Raw genomic sequence first — 17,508 nt, forward strand, 5'->3', positions numbered from 1 at the left:
ACCCCTTCTCTCTGCCTTCCTCTTCCTCTCTCTTTTATGCTATAATTGATGGTCATTATTTTTTTCTAGGATTGTTGTTCTGTTTTTCTTAAATGCTATATTTTTTGAGCTCACAATTTTGATCCTACATACCTAGGTTAATGAATTTTTGATTAGTTCAATTTTTATCCAACTCAAGTTATTTTTAAACATCTGTTACATTGCAATGGAGAGAAATGTTACAAGGCCTTTGTTTTGGTGTTATGTGTATATGTTATTGTCTAATGTCATATTGTCTATGTATGTACCTGAAAAAATCAACATGAATAATAAGCAGTCATAAAATTAAAATCTAAAAAAAATAGATCCAAATACTTTTAATTAATGTGATTTTAAAAGGTTCAATTCAAATTGGGAAAACCAATTAAAGTAAAATATCTTTGAAATTAACTTGCAAGTCTCTAGGTGGTCAAACTAATAAATTATTGATGCTTATAAATGTCTAATATCAATTGTTTCTAGGACTTTTCTTCAATAGAAAAGAGCCAGCAAATACTGTTCAATACTCTTGTCTGATATCTTGGTTTTACAGCAAAATGAGTAAATTAGACTTAACATATATAAGATTACTCAAATGGGATTGGTGGAGACATCTGATTAATTTGCAAAGTTAAAATGCTACTTATTAAATAACATTGGGTATCTTAACTCCTTTAATTCCAGAGGGTAACATACTTCAACATTACTGGTGTTTTCAAATGTTGGTGAATAAAAAGGGTTTAAAATTGCTTTGTATTATCACTAAAACAATGTAACTGAGAGTAAAGTTCTAACAGGTAAAATTCTATATACAAAGGGCTCCAAAAGTTTCAACTGTGTTTCAATTAGAGCACTGTAAACAACAAAGTTTTTAATGCAGTTAAAATGGAGTAATTTAGCTAAATTCAGAAATTTGAGGATCACCTTTTTTGAAACATCAGGTTCCTGGCCCACACTCCCTTCCTGTTTCCTCTTACCATCACCGCAGAGCCAGCACTTGCTTTGAATTTGGGCTTGTTTTGAATCTTGGTCTAAAGTTGCCAAAAGCAGAAATATCTCTGGTTGCCATGGGAACTGTGATGCCACCATGCTGTCATGCCACCACTCTGTGACTTCAGGTGCTGTCTGAGATGCAGGCATGAGGTCAAAGAGCCACTCCTCAACATTCAGGTGGCCCAAGGCTTCGAAAAAGTCTCTGGGGAGAGAGAGAAAGTGCATCCTCCATCCAGAGACTGAACCTCCACGCTCTTTACACCCACCGTGCCAAAAGTCTACCCCTTCCACTTCGAATAGAGTCACTCTCTTATCTTTTGCTCTCATGGCACAGAAGCACTGGAAACCTACTGAGGTCATTTTCAGAGTGGAACAGATTGCAGTTGAAGGATTGAGACATCCCAAATATATCTTTCAGTCACTTATGTCACTCCATTGAATCTTTTCTTTTTTAAAATTTTTTTAGTTTATTTTTATTATAAACAAAGGGGATACTACTTGTTTCTCTGTTTGTACATGAAGTAGAGGCATACCATTTGTGTAATCATATATTTACCTAGGGTAATAGTTTTGATTCATTGTATTATTTTTTCCTTACCCTCCACTCCTCCCACTCCTCTTTTCCCACTATACAGTCCCTCCTTTCTCCATTCTTATCACCCTCCCATCCCCCATTATGTGTCATCATCCACTTATCAGCGAGGTCATTAATCCTTTGGTTTTCTTGAGATTAGCTTATCTCACTTAGCATGATATTCTCCAATTTCATCCATTTGCCTGCAAATGCCATAATTTTAATATTCTTTATGGAACTGTTACTATGTGTCATATGATCAAATATAAATGGGAACAAGGCCAAAAAACTCTAATTGAGATCCTTAGAAAAATTTAAGAACTTCTTTGTGCTCTTTTCAATTTATCACCATATTTTGAAAGTGTTAGTAGAAAGGAAGATAGAGTGCTCAAAGTATTACTGTATTTTATTACATCTTTTGGCAGAAATATACCTACATACTTTTGATTCAGATATACCTCATCACAATGTTACCTTTTCTTGGGTAAGTTACTGAGTTTTCATAGTTCTGAAATTAATTTAGTTGCAGCAACTATTCAATCAGTAAGATTTAGAAGGAGAAATCTCTGTTAATTAAAAGGGGGTAGCAAGTGAGCATGATGGCACATGCCTAGGTAGGTGAACTGCAAGTTTGAGGTCAGTCTAAGCATCTTAGTAATAACCTGCCTCAAAATGAAAATAAAAAGAGCTACATGTAGTTCAGCAGTGAGGTGACCCTGGGTTCCATCCCCAGTTAAAAAACAAACAAACAAACATGGGATAGTGACAACTGTTATGTTTTTAAATCTTAGTGGAAATTATACTAATGAGCTTACATGAAGAAAAGCCATAATTAATTCTCAAGTCTTCATTTGACAGATAAATACTCATTACATCTCATTGAACTCTCCCACATACCCAAGAGATATATTAAGAAATACAACAATCATTCTAACCAAGAATAATATGGGATCTGCTTCTGAATTACATTTACTGACTTACAGTAATTAACTGAAATATTTCTACTTTTCAAGATCAAAACCAAGGTCATCAAAATTCTGCAATTCATTTACACATTCTTGAAATGATAAACTCATAAAAATGGAAAAGAATTATTGATAGCCTGGAGTGGTGGAGAGGGCAGCAGGAGAACATGGGTGTGGTTTTCAGAGGTCAACATGAGGGGTCCTTTTGACAGAAATGGTCTATACCTGATCTATATCATCTTTAATGTCAAGATGTGGGCACCTCTACATAAAGTGGGCAGAAGATGTCTCTCTCTTTTAACACAACTACATATAAATCTATAGTTGTCTCAAATAAAATTACCTTAATCAAATAAATAAAATTGTAAATAGTTGAACCACACTGAGATGAGATCCAAGTTATAATCATCCTGAAACTATCCAAGTTTTCCTTCGAAGTGTGGTAAAGTAAGCATAAAAACTTTAAAAGGAAAGTCTAAAGAATAATCGTAAATGGTACCTTCTAGATGGTTTATTAAAATATCTTCCAGGAAGGAAACTGGTTGTACATCCATATAATTCTCAGTATTTTCTTCAATTATACATTTTAATACTACTTCAAAGACCACAATATTGACCTGCAGAATACATGCAAATTTATTTTCTATATGTTAATGAAGTTTAAACCCTGTCTTCCTTCAGAATTTCAGGAGAAAAAAAAATTAAACTTTAAAATATTTAAGGCTTAATATTTAAATGAAACTTGCAATAATATAGGAAAATATGAACAAAGAGTTCCCTCAGCTCTGGTGAATCCAGATGACTGAAATAGTCAATCCAAATATTCCATTTTACAAAATGACAATTTTTTGTCACAGACTAAATTGTTAATAAAAAGCACAGATAAGTGAAATAAACTTTTACAATTAATGGAAGAGTTAACCAGAAATAAAGAAAAAAAATTATGTAGTTAAATATGAAAGGAGGTGTTTGTGAAAGCCTGAGGGAGATGACTCAGAAAGCATTAGATAGGGCTGGGGAGATAGCTCAGTTAGTAGAGTGCTTGCCTTGCAAGAACAAGGCCCTGGGTTTGATCCCCAGAACCACACACACACACACACACACACAAAAAGAAAGCATTAGAAAAGCATTAATTTAAAAGTTATGTTTTTAAGCTAACTGACCATAATTGGAGTTCAATCCTTTAAAACGTTATCAAATTGAAATCACTGGCACACCTAAATAAACTTCACCAGACACAGGACACAGCCAGTGCTGGCAACTTCCTTCAAACCTAGAGTACACAGTTTCCTAGTGTTGGTAGTATTTCACGATAGAGGTAGTGAATAATACAGCTAATTTTTCTAAAGCAGCTAGCAGCAAAAATCTCGCTACTGTGTTTTAAAGAGCCCATCAAAGAGGGGTCTTTTGTGAAAGTACAACTACCAGGCTTGATAAAGATTTAGTTGGGAAATTCAGATTTAGATGGGAAAGCTCTTGCACAAGAAATTACACCTCTGTTTAAAAAAGGTCATTTGAAATCAGCATTCTCCTTCCCTATTTTGGAGATCAATACTGTACTCTAAATAGTCAACAGAAGGAGAAAGAGTGGAGTGGCAAAGCTGTGGATGCTGAAAGTTTTGCTTCAGGGATTGCACAACACCCACTTGGGGTGGGAACCAGGACTTGGGGGACATGGAGGACAGAGCCCAGGCCCAGGGCAGAGGACTGAAAGGGTGGGTTTGGTGACTGGCACTTGACATTTGAAGTCCACCATGAATGTCACTCAACCTTAGTTAACAAGACACTAATCAACCCACTGTTAATCAGATTATAGAAACTGGTCTCTGATGTTCTTTCAAGGAGTGGAGGGCGGGGTCACAGTATTAAAGGTTTCACATGGCTTTGATAAAGGAAGAAAGAGCAGCAGCATGGTGCACTCCAGCTAGCTCAGTTTCCCTCTCCTCAAATCTTTGCGGATTAAAGGCACACCACGTCAAGCACTCACAGCCTCCAGAACCAGCGACTTGCAGTCCTGACTGGGTGACTCCTAGAGAAAGGCTGGGACCCAGCTTCTCGTGCCCACCAATTTCTCAATGCTGTACCCCTGGGTCCAGGCCCACAAGTTGGAGCTCACCAAGCTTGCACCCACCCTAGGCCACTGAGGAGGTGCCACTGCTCCTGAGCCCAACAGCAGGCTAATCCAACCATCCCCCAGTGACCCCTACCTTGCTCAGTGCCCAGAGCTAATGCAGTTGGAGTCCTGCAGTGCCCACCATCCATGGTCATCTGGGCTGAACCTTGATGCTCACCACCATGTGCTGGTCCAAGGGTCTTCTGCACTGAACTGGGTCCCAGAGCATTGGCACCGGGGTCGCTCAGACCCACCAATTCAGGGGGCATCACTCCACAGCTGAACAGAGAGAGTCAAGCACTCCAAGCTCCCAAGTGGGTAGGCCACGTCAGCTGCCCCATGGTGTGAATGAGCTCCACAGGCGAGCAGCAGAACTGAAGAGAAGCGACTGGAGCCCTCATAGGCCTTGGGGAGACTGTTGGGGACAATTACTCTGCCCTGACCCCTGGCCGCTCTCACTGATAACAAAGAGCGTGTACCCATGCAGGCTTTTCAAGGAGTCACCACTGCCACCACAGTCCAAGCACAGACCCGCATCTGGGACCACTGCTGCACCCATCATCCACTGCAGATTGTTGGAGAGAGGCAGCTCCACCTCAGCCCGCCCCTGTTGCTGCCAGCAGCAACAATCCCATGGATATTTGTTACCGCCTGCAGCAACAATCTCATGGGTATTTATTGGAGGTGGACTGGAAATAAATTACTTCTATTCCTGAGTTGCTTCCTTGCTTGCTTGCTTATTCTCTAGTTTATTGAGGAAGAGAGACTTGCTTGATTTTAGAGGAAGAGAGGCTTTGAGAGGGAGTTTTAGAGAAAGAGAGGCTTGATATGCTTATCAGAGATCTATTTCTTCTTAGAATTTTGCTGCTTCTTCTTAGAGGTGCATCCTGCATCCTGCAAACTAAAGGTGCATGCTAAAGGCACTGTCTATCAGAGGTGCTTCTTAGTGTGCATCCCACATACTGCAATCTGTGATCTGTGACCTAAGGGTGTGTTCTTAGTCCTCCACTCTGCAATCTGTGATCTGCCTTCTGCCTACTGCCTGGTTATATTCCCTCCAGGAGGTGGAGGGAAGGGCCACACCAGTTCAAAATGAGCAGGCACGAGCAGGAGCACTCGGGAACACATGTGCACACGTTGTGTGCATGGACTTAATTAAATACAGCCAATGATAAATCACCTGAGTGTGTTTATGTTAACCAACTTCCTCACTACTGATGTAATCAAAACAACTTCTGTCTGGCTGTCAGGTGCCATCTTGGTGTAGCCTGCATGGCATAGGCCCAACATGCCCCCTCATGCTCTTCTATTTTCAAACTTGTCCCTCCCACTTGCCTGCAATTTCACCGGGGATCCAGTGCCAATTGTGCCCCCTAGGGACCTGAGGCAGAAACTTCAGTCAGTGCCTTCTGGGTCTGCTCTTGGAGAATAGAATATTGCAAAACCTAAATGTTTCCAGGTACTCTTTCTGATCCTCCCTTTCAGTGTCTTTTTTTCATGAGTATTTATGCAAGAAAAAGTCATTGCATTTTTTTTTTTTCATATTTCAAGCTTTGTTCTGAATTATCTCAATGGGCTAAAAACTTAAAGGATTATATTTTAACTGCCCATTAACTGTTTATTTGACTAAAATTTGACTTTGAGTAAATTTCAACTAAAATATTGCACATTGTTTTCAAAATGTTAAATGCCACACTGAGATCTTTAGGTTGAGTTATAAAATAGTTATTCAAAGGGCAGACATTTGTAAATGCTACTAATAATGGCTCCAAAGAGCAAAAGGACATAATATCATGCAGAAATTTTTGTTGTTTTTTGCCCAAGAGCAACAGAACTATAATTTTATAATTCTATTTCATTCAGTCTATGTTTGTTGTCTCTCTGTGTGGGTGCATCTGTGTGTGTGTAGACATTGAGAGTTACAGCTACTGTTTCAGTTGATAGAATATGATGAGTAATATTAACTTAGCATTCAGAGTGATGTCAGGTTAAATTTTGACTAAATAAAATTCTAGTGACTGTTTTGATTTCATAAATTAAATTAAATACAACCTTTTGCAGGAATTAATTGACTTTTTATTTGAAGTATGTGATGACACTGATATATACTAGAATTCTTTTATTATCTGTAGAGTTCTAATAAAACTAACCATATATTGCCTTTTCTTTCTTTTTTACTTGGAGAATAACAACCATACATAGTAATTTGGTTCATTTGGACAAAATCAAACAAGCATGGAATTTTATTTATTCCATTTTGGTATATAGTGACCTTCAGATTTCCCTCTCTCCTTCTCTATCTCTTCCTCTCCCTCTATTCTCTTCCCTCTACTCTATTGATCTTCCTTTCATTTACTTATTTATTTGACATATATCATTTTTTAGTTCACATTTGTTAGTGCATAAAAAACTTAAAGATAATAATGTTAGGTATAAAGCCACCTTTTTCCCTCCCAACCCACCTGTCAATCTGCCATTAAGCCCGCCTTTCCCGTTACAGGAATTTCCGGCTTACATCGCCGTAACCTTCCTGCCTCCCACATTACCGTTCCAATATGTCATTGGTCCATCAGTCAGTCTGTAATAATTCTCCTCCGTGACTGGTTCCTCCCAGCCCGTGAAATTTCAATACAAAGAACCGTGTGCCATCTTCTTTCTTTTTTTCCCTTTCCCCTTTCCCCTGAGCAGACACGTTTTGTCCGCTTGAATAAAAGTTCCTTGTGTGAGACCTGTATCTGCGGAGCGTCTTTTCTGTGAGTTATCGATGAACCAAAACTGCCCCCTTTACATCTAACTAACATCTGGTGCCGAAAGACCCGGGATGGGTGTTTTTTTTCTGCTGACTAAGCAAGCGGAACCCCACCTGATTTCTCCTGCACCCGCAGATTCAGGCTCACCTTCCATTTACCTGGATGCCCAGTTTTCTGCATACAACACCGGACTCCAAAATTGGTGAGTTCCCCTTAGGCAGGTCCCTGACCATTTAAACACATCTCGGCTACCCGCACCTCCACCTGCAGTCCGCTGCAGCCCCCCTCCTTATTATAAAGCAGCCAGTCCCCGGCTCCCTCCGCTGGCTTGCAGCCTTTTGCTGCCCACCCAGTGGCTTCATCTCTCGCCACCCTGTGGCTTCACCCCTCGTGGCTCCTGCCACTCAACTGCTGAGGTGTGGGGGTACCTCCTTGGTCCTCATAATTGGTCTTAGTTGTTGGGTGGATGTCTGAATTTTATGGTGCTGTGATTCTTTCTCAGGGTTTGAAGCCCACTCACTTCTGCCGCTGCTAGTCCCTCTCGCTGCCCTGTGGCTTTTCCTCCCCTCTCTCGTGGCTCTCTCTTGAAACCCTGGCCAGGTCTTCAAACTCTCTCTTGGCTTTTTGCCCAGTTAAACAGTGATTTCGGGTGACGACCTAATCAATGTTTTTAACCTCTCATTGCCTGGCACCGTGGATTCTGGGACACCAAATCCACTACCCAGGTGGGTCTCAGATTACCATGAAATTCAAAACATCCAGCCCAGCAAACTCGCCCCTGAGATGCTTATTAAATCATCCCAAACCCCTTCACCTATTCCCTGAATCAGAGCTAAATTGTCCTTTAGATAGTAAGTCAGAATGGTCTATTTATGACACCCTAAATTCTAGCTTTATACTAAGTAAAATTGTAGGTCTAATTATGCTAGTTATAATTAAGTACATATATGGGCAACCTGGTGAATGGAAAGAAACTTTTCCCCTTTTTGCTTTTTATTTCTTTCTTGCTAAACCTCTCTTGGCTTCTCCCCCACCTTTTAACCTTTCTTTCCCTTCCAAGTTCACCTCATTCTGTTTCTCCTTCAGCTTCTTCATTCAGCCCTCCAAGTTCCCCAACCATGCGGTCTCGTACACACATTCTAGCTCCTTTACTGGAGGTGGCTGACATGGAGGGAGTAAAACCTGAACACATTCTCTTGGCTAATTCCTTATTTTCAAATCTTTTCTTTCTTATCTTAGCTCTCCCTACAGACTCAAGAAATTAAAAGGTCCTAAGCATCAAGTCTCTGCTAGAACATATTAGCCCCTTTCAGAATCAGATCTCAGTCAAGGGTTACATTGAAATGTAAATGAAGAAAGGCTCAGTAGGAGACCAGTTTCAAACCCAAGGAAAAAAGTGTCCATTTTAAATTTCTCCTGGGCTACAACTCAGAATTCTTTTCTCCCTTTCGCCTTTACTTTCCTTCTCATTTTCTCATGCTTTAATTAATAACCATAATCATTTTTCTTCCAGGACTGTATTTTTCTTAAATGCTGTATTTTTGAGCTCACAATTTTGATCCTACAGACCTAGGTTAATGATTTTTGATCAGTTCTTTTTATCCAACTCGAGTTATTTTTGAACATCTGTTACATTGCAAAGGAGATAAATATTACAAGGCCTTTACTTTTGTGTTAAATATAAGCGTGCATAAAAATTAAATTTTTAAAAATGGATCCAAATATTTTTAATTCATGTGATTTAATGAGGTTCAATTTAAATTGGGTATACTAATAAAGTAAAATGTCCTTAAAATTAACTCACAAGTCTCTAAGTGGTCAAACTAATAAAATATTAATGTTTATAAAATGTCTAACATCAACTTTTCTAGGAATTTTCTTCAACAGAAAAGAGACAGCAAATACTATTGGTACACTTGTCTAATATCTTGGTTTTTCTACAATAAGATGAGTGAATTGGAGTCAACATGTATGGGATTACTCAAATGTGTTTGTTAGAGACATCTAATTAATTTATAAGGTTGTTCCATGGAGTAACATACTTAAAAACATTATTCTTTGTATATTAAATGTGTTCATATTTTCCAGGTATACAAGCCTTTAAAAACAGAAAGTTTATCAAGCTGCTGTTCTCCAAATTAAACTTGTCTGTAATGGTAACCCTATCATTTAATATTCTAAGACCTGTCATCAATAGGGTATATGTAAAATAACATTTAAGAAAGAGTGTAATATGCAGTAGCAAAAATGGAACTCAGCCAAAATTCAAGATAGCTATTGCACAAACTGAATGTTTTACTGTTGGTAATTCTATTTTGTATTTTCCTTGTAAACTCTTAATTGTTGCCTGATCAATGTTTTGCAGAAGTACTGCTTCAAGAGTGAACACCGTAAATTAACTTGGAATAGTAAGCCATCACCTATAGAAGAGATAATGTAAACCTCAATTAGATAAAAGGGGTAAATAACTGTAAAGTTATAGACATTAAAGCTGAAGCCCAGTACTCTTACTTTATGACTGGAGAAACTGACTTGCTTGATGGTTAAGATCAAACTTAAAGATAGAAATTAAGTACAGAGGCCAAGAAAAACTCCATATTTGGGTCTTGCCCTCAAAGTCAGCCTGAACCCAGGAAACAAGAGGACTTCTCCAAGGAGCTTTGCAACTCTGGGTCACACAACCTCCTGAGCAAGGAGATTGATGAGACTGCTAGAGAAAAAGTGACTCAGTGCATCTGCTGCAAAGGAGGGTCACAGAAAAAGGGAGACATCCCTGGCACTTTCAAGGAAAGTCACATCATTGAAAAGACCCTGCCTAACCAATTGCACTAATGGAGCTAAGAAACTGCTCTTAAGTTCTCTATGAGTTATCCCTGTGGAAACTTAGCTGACTCCTTAACAGAGAGGAACAGGTCACTTTGACCAGTTTGATCTTAAACACCTAGCAAATCAGTTAAAACCAAAGTATAGCCATTCTTGGGCATTTAAAAATAATAGTAACTATCAAGAGAAACTGCTAGAGTCAGAATTTCTGTTTTTAGTCAGTTTAAGGCCTATAGACACAAATAGGCTTAATCTATGTTTGCTAGTACTAAATGTTGTGTTCACATTCCTGATGACCTAGACAAAGTTGAAACTCCCAAATGAAGGCCTGTCCTCTCTAGCCTTTGCTAGACCTTGTTATGGGAACAAGTTCTCAGTTCTTCCACCCCCTGTCTTTACTTTCATGTCAATTAATCCACTTGTATTGCAGAAATATCAGGATCTCACAAAAATTGGAGCCTGGCTGCAGGTGTGCCTCCAGGATTGGAGCCTGACTGCAAATGTGCCTCCAGAGAAACTATCAAGTCTCCAGTTCTTTCTGTCACAATGATACCAGCTCTACGTCCACACCCCAGCAGGAAGTAATTACAGAAGACTGACCTTCATCCATGTACCCAAAAAATATTTTTTTATAAAAAAGGAAATGGGGGAATGTTAGGTATAAAGCCACCTTTTTCCCTCCCAACCCACCTGTCAATCTGCCATTAAGCCCGCCTTTCCCATTACAGGAATTTCCAGCTTACATCGCCATAACCTTCCTGCCTTCCACATTACCGTTCCAATATGTCATTGGTCCATCAGTCAGTCTGTAATAATTCTCTTCCGTGATTGGTTCCTCCCAGCCCACAAAATTCCAATACAAAGAACCATGCACCATCTTCTTTCTTTTTTTCCTTTCCCCTTTCCCCCAAGCGGACATGTTTTGTCCCCTTGAATAAAAGTTCCTCGTGTGAGACCTGTATCTGCGGAGCGTCTTTTCTGGGAGTTGTCGACGAACCAAAACTGCCCCCTTTACATCTAACTAACAAATAATAGAGCAAAATACATCTTGAAAAGTTATCTTGGGTTGAGTTCAAACATCTTTAATCATATTACTACAGTTATACTTGCTAAACCAGGTATTTGCACATGTCTCATATTTTACACCAATCCTTCTCAGATTTGAATGCATAGTTTTCTTGTGTTCAGTTGTTTCACCAATTAGGATGGCAAAAGTTCATCAACATTTTGTGGGATTATATTTTCAATATAAATTTCATAAACAATAGAATCTCAGAACTCATTTTTTAATAAGAATGTACTTTTTCTGAGTTTATCACTGTTGATTTTTAAAAATTGTATCCAAACCACAAAGACAAAAGAATGACCATCTAGTAAATACAGAAACATAGTTTTGAACAACTGACACAAGCAATGGCCATAAGTATCCATACCAATTTGTTCTACTGCAGGACTGCTAAGTCTCTACATAATACAGGTGTTTCAAATATAGTCAATACAAGTTGTCAGCATTCCCCATTAACTGTCATGGTTTTCCTTATCTTCTAAGCTTCAGTACCAATGATGGTCACTAGCTTTAGTTGAAGTGGTTAGCCAGGTAGAAAAGCATACTTAATTTTACTAGAATGCTTGAAATAATAAATAAACCCAAAACAATAAAAAAAAAATTGGACTGGCAGTCACAACTGCCCTCCACCACACTCCCACAACACACCCCACTCCCCAGTATATGTAAATGCTTTACAAATGAGTTCTAATAAAACCTCAGAAATCAGAGTACATCCTGTCAAGTCTTTCTCCTATGCTAGCAAAGACATAATGGTATGAAAACTTTATGAATTTAGTGTAAATGAAATGCCCCAGTAAGAGAATGTCAAAGTACCTATGTGCTATCATTATCACCCAACTACCCTGGAAATGAAGGGTGTTCATTGCCTTAAATGAGGGAAGGGACAGGAAGAACAGGTGGGTCATATTGGTTGTCTTTCACAGTAAACCATGAGTTAGAGTGAGGATCTGATACATTTACATTTAATTTTTTATCTCAGTGTAAAAAGTAACAAATTTTACTTGCACCCTATTGATGACAGGTCCTATAATAGAAAATTATATCTGGAAAATAATTCACTAATCTTATTGTAAAAAAAAAAAACCAAGATATCAGACAAGTGTAAAAAAAAAAAAAAAAAGAAAACCAAGATGTCAGATAAGTGTACCAACAGTATTTGGTGTCTCTTTCCTCTTGAAGAAATGCCCTAGAAAAATTAATTTTAGACATTTTATAAATATCAAAATTTTAGTAGTTTGACCACCTAGAGACTTGTGAGTTAATTTTAAAGACAAAAATTGTGAATTCAAAATTATAGCACTTAAGAAAAACAAGAGTAATGGACATTAATTAAATCATGAGAGAGTGAGAAGGAGAAGGGCAGAGAGAAGAGGTAAAAGGAATAGATAAAGTGTTCTGTGTTGCAGCCCAGGAGAAATTTAAAATGAACACTTTTTTTCCTTGAGTTTGAGACTGGTCTCCCACTGAGCATTCTGGCTTCCTCCATTTACATTTCAATATAAGCCTTGACTGAAATCTGACAGGGGATAACAGGTTTTAGCAGAAACTTGATGCCTAGGGCATTGTAACACTTTTTCCTGGTTCAATTCAGGATACAGAAAATTGTGAAACATTATTGCCCACTACTTCTGAGGAATGGGGGTGCTATTTATTACTTCTTACTTGGACATGCCACTGACTGTTGGGCTGGTTAATCCCTCCACAGCAGTGTATGTGGGACCTCCTGGCAGGAAGACTAGGTGGGTTAGGCAGGGAAATGGAAGCAGAAACAGAGCTGAGTCAAAGTTAGAGGAGGAGGAGAGATTAAGAGGGGGAGAAGAAGCCAAAAGGAAGTGTTCAAGTTTGCAGGAAGAGCCAAGAAGCAAGAAAGAAGAGACTTGAAGGTAAGGAATTACTTTCCATCTGCCTGTTCACTCACAGAAGTTGTGTGCCATTACATGACCATTTTGCATTGATTATCTAAAGGGTACTGTGGCCAAATATCATTAAGTTTTGATGGCTTTAAACTGTCAGATGAAGGATTCTAAAGTTGTCTAATAGACATCCCAGGGGTGAATCTGTCAGAATGAAGGACCCAGATCCCATGGTGGAGACTAATACAGCTGAGTCTGTGCCCCAGCATCTTGAGGTCACAGAGTAGTCAACCAGAGATGAGGAGGTAGCACAGTGATGGTGTCATCACACAAGCATCAGTCTGTGTGCTGGGCAAAAGTTGAGGAGGTTTGAAAACCTGATGTCAGGGTTTTTGAGGTTGAGTGCGAATGCGAGCATGAAGATGAGCCTCAACCCTGAGAGAGAATCTCCATCATAAAATCAGAAACCCACCGGGCAGATGAGACCAACTAAAGGGACCAGTTGTAATTATAAAAGTTGTGGCTGGGGGTGCCCCTATCCATCAGCTGTCTCAAGGGTCCTGGATACTCAATGGTCACTTCTCAAGTCAGCATAGGAGTGTTTAAATTGGCCTAAGGGAAACCACCTAAGGGACTCACCAACCTGAAGTCCGGTGATAGATGCAGAGCAGAGCAGAGCGTCCAGGTCGAATGGAAGATGAGACTGGATCTGGGGGGCACTGGGGTGTCAGATGGGGTTCCACTTGCTTAAAAGACAGTGGAAGAGCCATTATGAGTCACAGCACCAATGTAAGAAACCCACAAAAACCACACCAAACATGGGAATCGGCATAAGAGGCTTTATTAAGCAAACAGAGTGTCTCCCTGCAGGGTAACAGAAAAAACGAGAGGAAAAGAGAAAGGGTGCATGCAAGAGAGAGTGTGAAAAGCAAGGAGGAGAGAGAAAGAAAGTGAGTAGGACAGAGAAAGCATGAGAAAAGATGGCAGGGAAGTTATCCTTAAGCAGTTGAATTCTGCCAGATTAACAGGGGACCAAAAATGGAGAAGGATACTTGCAAGCTGACTGATAAACCAATAACTAGCTAGAAAGTTCACAGACTGAAAATTATTTTGGAGGTTGGGAAATGGCTACAGCAGAAAGGGTGGGGGATCAGCTTTATATTATATTACACTGAGAATCTGCAATGATGCTTAAGGCAATGGAAAACATACAAAGAGCTAAAGTAATTGCAGTTAATTTGGCCCCCTGAGGAGAAGCTTGAGGTCATGAGTAACAATCTGTCCGTTTTTTATCAATGAATATAAATATTACACTCCATTTTTTTCCTCTATCTGTAAGAATAGAAATTCCATTGGAAATCAGAATAGACAAGATTATAGAAGGAATATGAGAGACTTGACACATTAAGGAAAGGTGTTCATCTAGAAGTGCATGGAAAGTAATAGGAGCTAAAATGTTTGTTAAGATAGCTTGATAAAGAAAATTGTAAATATTGTAAATGTAAAATCTTTCCATAAGATAAAGTACATGAACATCTGTTCCTTTAAGATCAAATGTAAAAGATAGATGTAAGTGATAAAATGCAATTGTGACACTCTGAGATCAATTGAGCATACATATCAGCATAAAGGAGAACATTTCTTTCTGAAAATTGAGGAGAGTGTAAACATTCTATTATACTTAAGCCTTGATTATAAATGGCAACAACTGCAGTGAAGACATAAGACTTTTAAGTAAAGATTATTAGAGATAAAGGAACATTGAGTGTTGGGAGTCTATCTATAAAACTATAATTTCTCATTAACACAGCAAAGAGCTGTAGGCAGTGCAGGAGTTAACTGGAAAGAAACTTTTGGGATTATGTTGCTTTTTTAACACCTGAAAAAGGGATGAAAACATATCAGTAGTTAAAAAAATATACAGTTGGGCCCAATTTAAATGTCCTAAAAATTGATGCAAATGAACTAAGGAAAATGTGGAAGAAAAAGTCAATTTTGGAATATGAGTAACATTGGAGTATTTTGTGTCCTAAATAGTTAATAGGGAGTTGTCATTGGATTTTTTTTCTGTGGCCACAAGGAGGCCAGATTGTAATACAAAGTGTTGCAATTTAGTTAAAGAATCTTCTGTTAAGTATTGGCCCAGCAATGAAAATATCATCCATATCATGATAAATAAGAATATGTGGGATTAATTTCAGAAAGGCTGAAGAGCCTTATTCACAAAATGTTGATGTAATGTTGGGCTATTTAACATACCTTGAGGAAGAAATGTCCATTGATATCTATCAACAGACTTATGATAATTGAATACAGGAACTGTGAAAGCAAATTTACCTCAATCATCAGGAAAGACAGGAGTAGTAAAAAAGTCTTTTATGTCTATTACATGTAAGGAAAAATCCTGAGGGATTAGATAGGGTTAGGCAATCCACATTGAAGTGGACACATAGATTATATACATTTATTAATTTCTCATAAATTTTGTAATAATCTCCATTTCCCTGATTTCTTCTTTATGATAAAAAGAGGTATATTCCGTGGAATGGTAGAGGGTTCAATATGTCCCAGTTATAACTGTTCTTGAATGAGGGCCTCCAGGATTTCCTTAGACAATGGTCATTTTTCTATCAAGACAGGAGTGGTAAACTTCCATTTTAATGTCAAAACAATCAGAACCACAGAGGTCCCTACAGAAAAGGCAATTTGACAGACATTTGTAATTGTATATGTAGGTTGAATATGAGTAATAACTTGCTGAGGGTTGGAAGGGACAGAGCATTGTAACCACAGAGAACATGTAGACACCTGTTCATTATTGCCTCCAATGCCCCAGGGTGACCCTTTGTAAGGGCCATACATGAGGCCATATTGAGAGGGGTAAATTTGCAACATTAGCCTTGGTTTCCAATAACCCTGTGATTGGCTGCTCATTTAAAAAAAGGGTTAACTTTGGTCTAGTTTCAGTAATAGGTAAACATGCTGTGATGATAGTGGACATGAATCCTGCATTTCCTCTTTTATTTTATACTTCCCCAGGGAGACTTACTTGAGCATCCTTAGTAGTAACCATAACTATCCATGCATTCCCTCTAGTGGCATGAAAGGATTTGTGTACAGAACTTCTGTTTGAATATGAAACATTTCTGAAGTAGACATATGCATCTTCAGGTGAAAAGGGTTCCCCCCCTTTTGCCCTGGGCCAGGGGATGACCCATAATTGAGTTTTTTGACTTGTCAGCTTCTGTGGCATGAGAAGATTTTGTGAATATGTTGCTTCTTGGTATTGAGTAGTATCTATTACTGGTATAACATGTGTAATATGCATAGCCTTTGTGACCTGTATAGACTCTGTAATCTATTTAACTTCTTTGACCTAAGTAGCCTAGATGACCTGTGCAGTAGTTATGGCCTGAGTAGCCTTGATGACTTCAAAGGCCACACTATGAGCTGAGAAGTTTCTTCACCTGAGAAACTTAAACAACCTTAGTAGCACCTATGAGTTATATAACTTCCTGACCAACAAAACCTCTATTCCATTCATAGCTTCTATGACTTGCATATCCTCTTTTGTCTGAATGATATCTTTTACCTGCACACCCTGTTAAACTGAGGATCTTCTGTTCTATGAAGATTTTATGTCCTGAGTGTGCTCTATTATCAATACATTTTATATCTGCATATATTTTATAATCTCAGGAGCTTATAAGACTAGAGTATCATCTGTGACCTTAATGGCCTACATGAACTTAGTAGCTCCTATGTAGCTTGTATGGTCCTATTTACCTCTATTACCTAAGAGACATCTAGGTATATCCTAGACATCAACCTGTATATCCTCTACATCTTGAATAGCCCCCATGACCTGAGTAGCCTCTATTGCCTGCATACTATCTATAACCTAAGGGATCTCTATGAACTGAGTAACTTCTTTGAAAATCTCAATCTGTATGACCCACATAGCCTCTAGACCTTGAAATGCTTAAATTTTCTGAATAGTCTCTTTGACCTGTAGAATCTTGAAAATTCTTTGATAAACTCAGTTGACTCTAGGAACTGTGTAAACAGGATAAACTGTGTAACCCTTATGTCCTGAACAGCCTAAAGGACCTGACCTGTGTAAACTCCATGGCATCAGTAGCCTCTATGAAGAGCATATTGTATGTATATGAAGGCACATACAATCCCTGTGCCTCTGTCATCTTGTAACCTCTATTATCTCTGTAACATCTATTAAGTTTGTATTCTTTATGGTCTTTCAAGTTTCTATGGCCCCAATATTTTCTATGACTTGTACAACTCTATGAATTGTACAGACATTGTGGCCCAAATTATTTCTAAATTATGGCA

At 38.5% G+C, this 17,508-nt stretch overlaps 1 pseudogene; it reads right to left on the reverse strand.

The window, feature by feature from the left end:
• Positions 1-4,921: 4,921 nt before the first annotated feature.
• Positions 4,922-17,508, reverse strand: part of LOC124974821 (inhibitor of growth protein 1-like) — a 28,525-nt pseudogene continuing 15,938 nt past the window's right edge.

This window comes from Sciurus carolinensis, unplaced genomic scaffold, assembly GCF_902686445.1.
Source record: "Sciurus carolinensis unplaced genomic scaffold, mSciCar1.2, whole genome shotgun sequence".
NCBI lineage: Eukaryota > Metazoa > Chordata > Mammalia > Rodentia > Sciuridae > Sciurus > Sciurus carolinensis.